Source organism: Physeter macrocephalus, chromosome 17, assembly GCF_002837175.3.
Source record: "Physeter macrocephalus isolate SW-GA chromosome 17, ASM283717v5, whole genome shotgun sequence".
NCBI classification, from domain to species: domain Eukaryota; kingdom Metazoa; phylum Chordata; class Mammalia; order Artiodactyla; family Physeteridae; genus Physeter; species Physeter macrocephalus.
The window spans coordinates 6,138,833-6,146,275 of record NC_041230.1 but is presented as its reverse complement, the minus strand read 5'-3'; positions in this window follow the sequence as shown (position 1 = coordinate 6,146,275).

Genomic DNA, 7,443 nt, shown 5'->3' with positions numbered 1-7,443 from the left:
AGGGGGTGTGAGGAGGGTGAGGGGGATGTGAGGAGGTGAGGGGGTGTGTGAGGATGTGAGGGGGGTGTGAAGTGAGAGGTGTGAGGGGTGTGTGAGGAAGTGAGGTGTTGAGGGGGGTGTTGAGGGGTGTGGATGCTGTGGGAAGGTGTGTATCATGTATGTAATGTGTGTGGCCCACTGCAACCATGTGGTCACGGTGCCTCTTTACCTGGTCCTCTTTCCATTTTCTTTCCCCTTTAAAAATTTTTACCATTTTTTTGGAGCTGTATTTCACATACCTTCAGTTCACCCTTCTAAAGTGTACAATTCAGTGGTTTTTAGTATCTTTACAAGGCTGTGCAACCATCACCACTATCTAGGTCCAGGACACTTTTATCACCCCCAAAAGAAACCCCATGCCCATTAGCAGTCACTCCCTATTTCCCCTGCCCCCAGCCCCTGGCACCCACCAATCTGCCTCCTGCCTCTGGGCATTTGTCTGTTCTGGATCTTTTATGTAAATGGCCCCTTTGCATTTCCTGACCACTGGTAGGCACACCATGGGCACCCTAATCCAAGGAATCCTTCACTTTCCCCAACAAAGACCCATCTCACCCATCAGGTGCTGGGCTTTGGCCTGTGGGTGGCACTGGTGGCCTTCATTTCTTTGGGTCTTCTTGGCCTTCTTTGTGGTCTTCTGCCTTCTGCTGTCCCACTTCTGTTGTCAAAAGCACAGCCCCATGATGCCCACCCCCAATAATCATAACAATAAACCACATCTGCACTGAGCCCCGTTTGCACACCAGGCAATTGCTGAGCCTAGTCAGTTCATCCAGATTGTCAACTCTGCCCATGACCTTCTCCCTTTCTGCACCACCAAAGGCTTTCTCTCTGGCAGCTCTTGCTTCCCACCCTCCAGCCCTGCCCCCTCCACCAAGCCCAGCTTCACATCACTGATGTCTTGCGGCACTTGCCTTGATTCCTCCCTGCCTCCAAGCCTAACTTGCCTCCCACCAGTGAAGGGAACCCCAGATTTTCCTGGTTCCTATTTTACCACTTCTATGAACCGTCATGTCCTTCTTCCTGTTATACACATGGGTGCAGTTGGCTCTGCTAACTGGTCTGGTTTGTGTCTGAAGAGGCTGTATTAGTTTCCTATCACTACTGTAACAAATTACCACAAATGCAGTGGCTCATAACAACAAAAATCTCTTATCTTGGGTTTCTGGAGGTCAGAAGCCTAAAGTGGGTCTCACTGGGCTAAAATCACCATGTTGGCATTTGTGTTCCTTCTAGAGGCTCTAAGGGAGAAATCCATTTCCTTGCCTCTTCCACCTTCTAGAGGCTGCCCTCGTTCCTTGTTCTGTGCACCTGCCTCGCCGTCATTCCATCCCCTTCTCTGACTGACCCTCCTGCGTCTCTTTTTCACTTATGAGGACCCTTGTGATTACGCTGGACTCACCTGGTAATCCAGGATACTTTCCCCATCTGCAAATTCCCTTTTGCCATGTAAGGTAACATACAGGTTCTGAGGATTAGGGTGTGGACAGCTTGGGGGGGCGGGAGAGGCATTATTTTGCCTATTACAGATCCTAATTTCACTGGTCTGGGTTTGGCCTGGGCATCCAGACTTTTTTTTTTTTGGGCCACACCATGCGGCATGCAGGATCTTAGTTCCCCGATCAGGGATCGAACCCGTGCCCCCTGCAGTGGAAGCGTGGAGTCTTAACCACTGGACTGCCGGGGAAGTCCCCATCCAGACTTTTAGAAGTCTCCAGATGATTCTAATGTGCAGGCAAGGCTGAGAGCCACTGGATAAGGAACAGCATGATGCAGTAGGAAGCAAAGGCTATGGAGAGGGACCCAGCTGATTTCAATTCCCAGTTCTGCCTCTTCACTCTTTTATGGGCAAATGACTTCATTTATCTGGCCTTCTACTTTCTTCTCTGTAACACGGAGGTAGTAAACCCTCCCCTCTTCCCAGATGATCATGACGCCCTCTGCTTCTCCATGTCCATGGTGGGAGGCAAAGTTGCACCTGCTCAGACACAGCCACACACTTAGGCTCACACAGACATACAGACCCACATAAAGACACACAGACACACAAAAACACAACTTGCATCCAGGATATATAAAGAACTCTTACAACTCAAAGAACCCAACAACAAAGCCCCTAAATCACCCAATTTCCTGGTGGGCCAGCGGTTAGGACTGCTGGGGGCCCAGGTTCCATCGCTGGTGGGGAAACTAAGATTCTGCAAGCCACACAGTGTGGCTACATAAATAAATAAAATAATAATGGGCAAAGACAGTAACATTTACCCAAGGAAAACATGCAAATGGCCAATAAGCACATGAATGGATGCTCGACATCCTCTGTCATCAGGGAATTGCAAATGGAAGCCACACTGTGATGCCACTTCACACCCAAGAGGATGGCCGTGATCAGAAAGACAGGTAACAAGTGTTGGTGAGGATGTGGAGAAATAGGAACCCTCATACATTGCTGGTGGAAATGCAAAATGATGCAGCCTCTGTGGAAAACAGTTTAGTGGAGAAATGAAAACATATGTCCACACAAAATCTTATACAGAAATGTTCGCAGTAACATTGTTCAAAGAGGTAAGGGAGGAGCCAGGATATAGAGAAGGTCTTTTTGCTGGAAAAACAAAACAAACAACAAAACATGTAGTCGAACATCAAAAGATTACTGCTAATCGCAAAGAACAGACACCTCAAGTTAATAACGTTAGTGCTTTTCTATGTATGGGAAGATGCAAGAGTCTGGGTTCATTGAAATTATTCCTTAGATATGTATCTTAACTATCCAGGGCCAGTATCCAAAGCACAGAATGGATAACATTCTGTGTTACCCACAGAATGCTTCCTGTTTTTCTCCATCCTGAATTCCCCTCAGGGCTCACCATCTGGAGGCATGCACTGGCTGATGGCTTGATCTTTGTCTACTGGAATGGCAGGCAACATTCCCTGTCCACAAACCACAGGGTGGTCTGGGGGACCCCCCAGTAGTAGTTTTGTATTCGGTGTCTCACTGGCTCACTCATGCATTGCCCATACGTGCCAGGAGACAGGGACACAGAGACGTGGACATGTGCTAATGGGGCTCCTGGCCCGGGGGGGCTCTGAACAAAGACACAGGCAAAAGCAACACAAGGGATGTGCTGCCAGGGTGGGGGGGGCCCGAGGAGGCCACGGGCCTCTGACTTGCTCAGGGAGTCACCCTGGAGCTGATGCTGAGGACAGGAAACCAGAACAAGCTGGGCTGTCCAAGGAACCGGAAGGAGGTAGGTTTGGTCACCGCAAGCTGCCTGGGGGACGACGAGAAATGAGCCTGGAAAGGTGGGCCACGGTGGGGAAGTGCAGGGGCTTCGAGGCTGGGCTTGAGGTTGGTTCTTACCTTGGTGGCCACAGGGAAGCCCTGAGCAAAGTTGTACAGGAAGTGAAAGGCCCCCGCCTGTGATGGGAACAAGCTCGTGGCTCCCAGCAGGCATTTCACCAACAACGTCTGGATTGAGCAAGGGCTGCCCAGTTCCCACGCTGCCTTTGCCTCGAGTGGGTCAAATGGTTCGACTGCTTCTTCAGATGGGACCCAATCCTCCTGTTGTCTCCCAATTCTCGAGGGGGCTTTATATTCCAGCACCGCCTCCTCACAGGGAACACGTCCGGGTGTCCGCTGAAAGGGACGGATGGACTTCCACCACGCTGTCCTTATCTGCTGCATCTAATATTTCCATCCTGAACAGTGAATGGCTTCCAGCTGGCCGTGGGCAAGCAGTTTAACCTCTCAGAATCTCAGCTCTAAGCGGGGATAGAAGTGCCTGCATTCCAGGGCCGCTGACAGGATGAGATGGGACAACACTTGCAAAGTGCTCACACAGTGTGGACGCCTTACACCGGCATCACCGTCGCAGCTGATTTCAACAGAGTCTTCATGCTGAAGCTGAGAAGCGACACACAGTTTCTAAAGAGCTGGACTTGGTGACACCACGTTTCAGCACACAGAGCTTCCTTTTCTGGGGGGTGGGGTGGGAAACAAAAAACCATATGGCCCGGGTTAATGCAAGGCACAAAGGACTAAAAAAAAAAATACCTTTTTTTTAATAGTTTTTTTTTTCTTGTGTTTGTTTTTTGATTACACTTCTCCCTTAGCGAAAACTTTGAAATGAGCTGTTCCAGGCCTGCTGAGAGGAAGACCCTGCACACCTGTGGATCTTTCCTACCAGAGAGTGGGCACCCGTGGGAACCCGCACATGGGGGAGGACTGGGGGTGGCCGTGACTCCCCTTGAAGCTCACCGAGAAGCATCTCCAGAAGACAGGTCCCAGGCCCAGGCCCAGCTTTCTCACTCGACCAGGTGACCCTGCGTGGAGAAGGGCATGAAGGGCAACAGTGGCTGCTCTGTACCAGCCCCAAGTTCCTGACGCTCCCAGGGCCCTCCCAGGCTGGGGGGACAACGCACCCAGGACGGACAGAAGGTCTCCGCCGCATCTGGCACGTCCGCAGTTCACTGACGCACGAGAACCAAACGATCACGGAGGGTTTTCTGACACCCGCTGCGTTCGCGTGGTCTCCCCCCACCCCCCGAACCCCCGAAGGGACTTGCTCTGGCGGAAGGCCCCGCCGCACTCCCCGCACGCGCAGGGCCGCCCGTCCATGTGCGCCCCCAGGTGCTTGGCTAGGGTCCAGCTGTGCGTGCACTCGGTGCAGGAAAAGGGCCGCTCACCCCCGTGGATGCGCCGGTGCTGGGCCCGGGACGAGCTCTCGCTGAAGGCGCGCCCGCACTCCCGGCACGGGAACAGCTTCTCACCCGCGTGGGCCCTCTGGACCTTCCCACGCTCCTCGCACTCGTGGGGCTTCCGTCTGCCGGGACTCGGCGGACAGCCCACGAGGCGCGCGTTCTCGCCAAACGCACCTCCCCACCCACCGCGCGCCGGCGCGTCCTTCCCAACGTCGACTCCTCGAGGGAGACTGTGGTCTGGAAAAGAGGCGAAGGCTTCCACGCACACGCCCTCTCCCGGATCCAGGGCTGAAATGCACGCGACGCCCTCTTGGCGAACATGGTTCGCGGGAGCTTGCTCCCGTGCCGGCGTGTCCCGATGGTCGCTCGGTGAGGAAGGGGAGCCAGAGGAAACCTCCTGCGAGGCTCCGCTCGGGGCTCTGCTCCCGCCGGCTGCGCGTCCCCGCTGCCGCCTGGCCTCTGTGCTCTGTGACTTCACGAAGGTGTGTGCCCTGGCAGCCCCCGCGTCACCTGCCCTGGAGCGTGCCCTTTGTCGGGAGCTCGGGACCCAGGCCCTGATTCTGAAATGTAAGCAAGAAACGCGCTCAAGCCGCGACCTGAGCGTGCCCTGCCAATCTGCACGGGGACAGAGCCCCAGCCGCCTGACCTGGACAACAGAACGAGCTGCTGGCCCGGAACTGCGGCCTCGAGCAGAGGCTCCTGCATCTGAGGAAGGGCACCCACCGCAAAGCACGTACCAAAATTCCAGACTCCCAGAAGGAACGCAGGTGCCCACTATAAACCACGTTGTTGGTACCCACGGTTCAGGCGCAGTGAGCCGCTGTTACCGTTTAGGGAGTGGTGAGAACCCCACGCTCCCGAAATCCAAGTTCCCAGACACCAGCCAAAGGCCAACCTTGCATCAGGCCCTTCCAAGGACGGCAGCCTCAGGCCTGCTGTGTTAACCTTTTTCTGCACAGCGAGGAAGGAAAACGGTAGAAGGGAACAGAGAAAGGCACAGGCCAAGGCCACCGAGAGCCATCCCCTCGGTCAGATGCCATGAGGGGCACAGCCACGCCCTCACCGGACCAGGGCCTGGCCAGCAGAGTGGAGAACAGGCACTAACCAAAACTTGTACGTGTGTGAATGTTCCCAACAGCCAAAACGTGGAAACAGCCCAACTCTCTGTCAACTGAAGACTGTATGAATAAAATGTGGTCTATCCAGGCGATGGAATCTTATTCAGCCACAAAAAATAAAGGACTGATAATGTGCTACGATGTTGATAAACTCTGAAAGCATTATGCTAAGTGAGAGAAGCCAGACACAAAAACTCCACAGAGGCACAAAGCAGATTAGTGGTCGTCAGGGGCTGCGGGGACCGACTGCTTAATGAGTAAGGGGTTTGGCTCTTTTCTGTTGGGTGTACACCCCACCCCCTTGCCCCAGGAGGAGAAATAAACTCATCTGAAACATGGTGACTATAGTTATAATACTGCATTGTATACTTGAAATGTTCTAAGACAGTTTATCTTAAGTGTTCTCACCACGGTGAAAAAACGGTAACTCTGGGCTTCCCTGGTGGCGCAGTGGTTAAGAATCCGCCTGCCAGTGCAGGAGACACGGGTTCGGCAAGATCCCACGTGCCGCGGAGCAGCTAAGCCCGTGCGCCGCAACTACTGAGCCTCTGCCCTAGAGCCTTCGAGCCACAGCTACTGAAGCCCACGCGCCTAGAGCCCGTGCTCCACAACAACAGAAGCCACCGCAATGAGAACCCGCGCACAGCAACGAAGACCCAACGCAGCCATAAATAAATAAATAAATAAATTCATTAAAAAAACAAAACAAAAAAAAAACGGTAACTCTGAATCAATAGCTTGATTGTGGTAATCATTTCACAATGTATACGTATGTCAAAATACAACCTTGTACACCTTAAATATATAACACCTTTATTTGTCAATTACACCTCAGTAAAGCTGGGAGAAAAACAATGAAATTTAATTTAAAAAATGATTAGATAGAGAGACCTTCCTTCACTTACCTGGACCTCTCGGAACGTCTCTCTCCACAGTCCATGGGTCTTCCCACTGCTCCAGCTTGGGGATCACGTCTGGTTTGGAATCAGGAAGTCCTGTCCATGGTGACAAAGGAGAAGGGGGTTGCTACAAGTCAGTCAGGCGCCAAGAGGCTGAACAGTAGTGCAGTGTGTGCCCCGAGGCATGGGAAAGGCCTCTCCCTGGTGATTCAGGGAGAGGCATCCAGTCTGCACAAAGGGGACCCAGCTGGGGACACAGAGCAAGGACACATCTGGGTGTGAGTGACCGGAACCCGTGCCCCCTGCAGTGGAAGCGTGGAGTCTTAACCACTGGACTGCCGGGGAAGTCCCCATCCAGACTTTTAGAAGTCTCCAGATGATTCTAATGTGCAGGCAAGGCTGAGAGCCACTGGATAAGGAACAGCATGATGCAGTAGGAAGCAAAGGCTATGGAGAGGGACCCAGCTGATTTCAATTCCCAGTTCTGCCTCTTCACTCTTTTATGGGCAAATGACTTCATTTATCTGGCCTTCTACTTTCTTCTCTGTAACACGGAGGTAGTAAACCCTCCCCTCTTCCCAGATGATCATGACGCCCTCTGCTTCTCCATGTCCATGGTGGGAGGCAAAGTTGCACCTGCTCAGACACAGCCACACACTTAGGCTCACACAGACATACAGACCCAC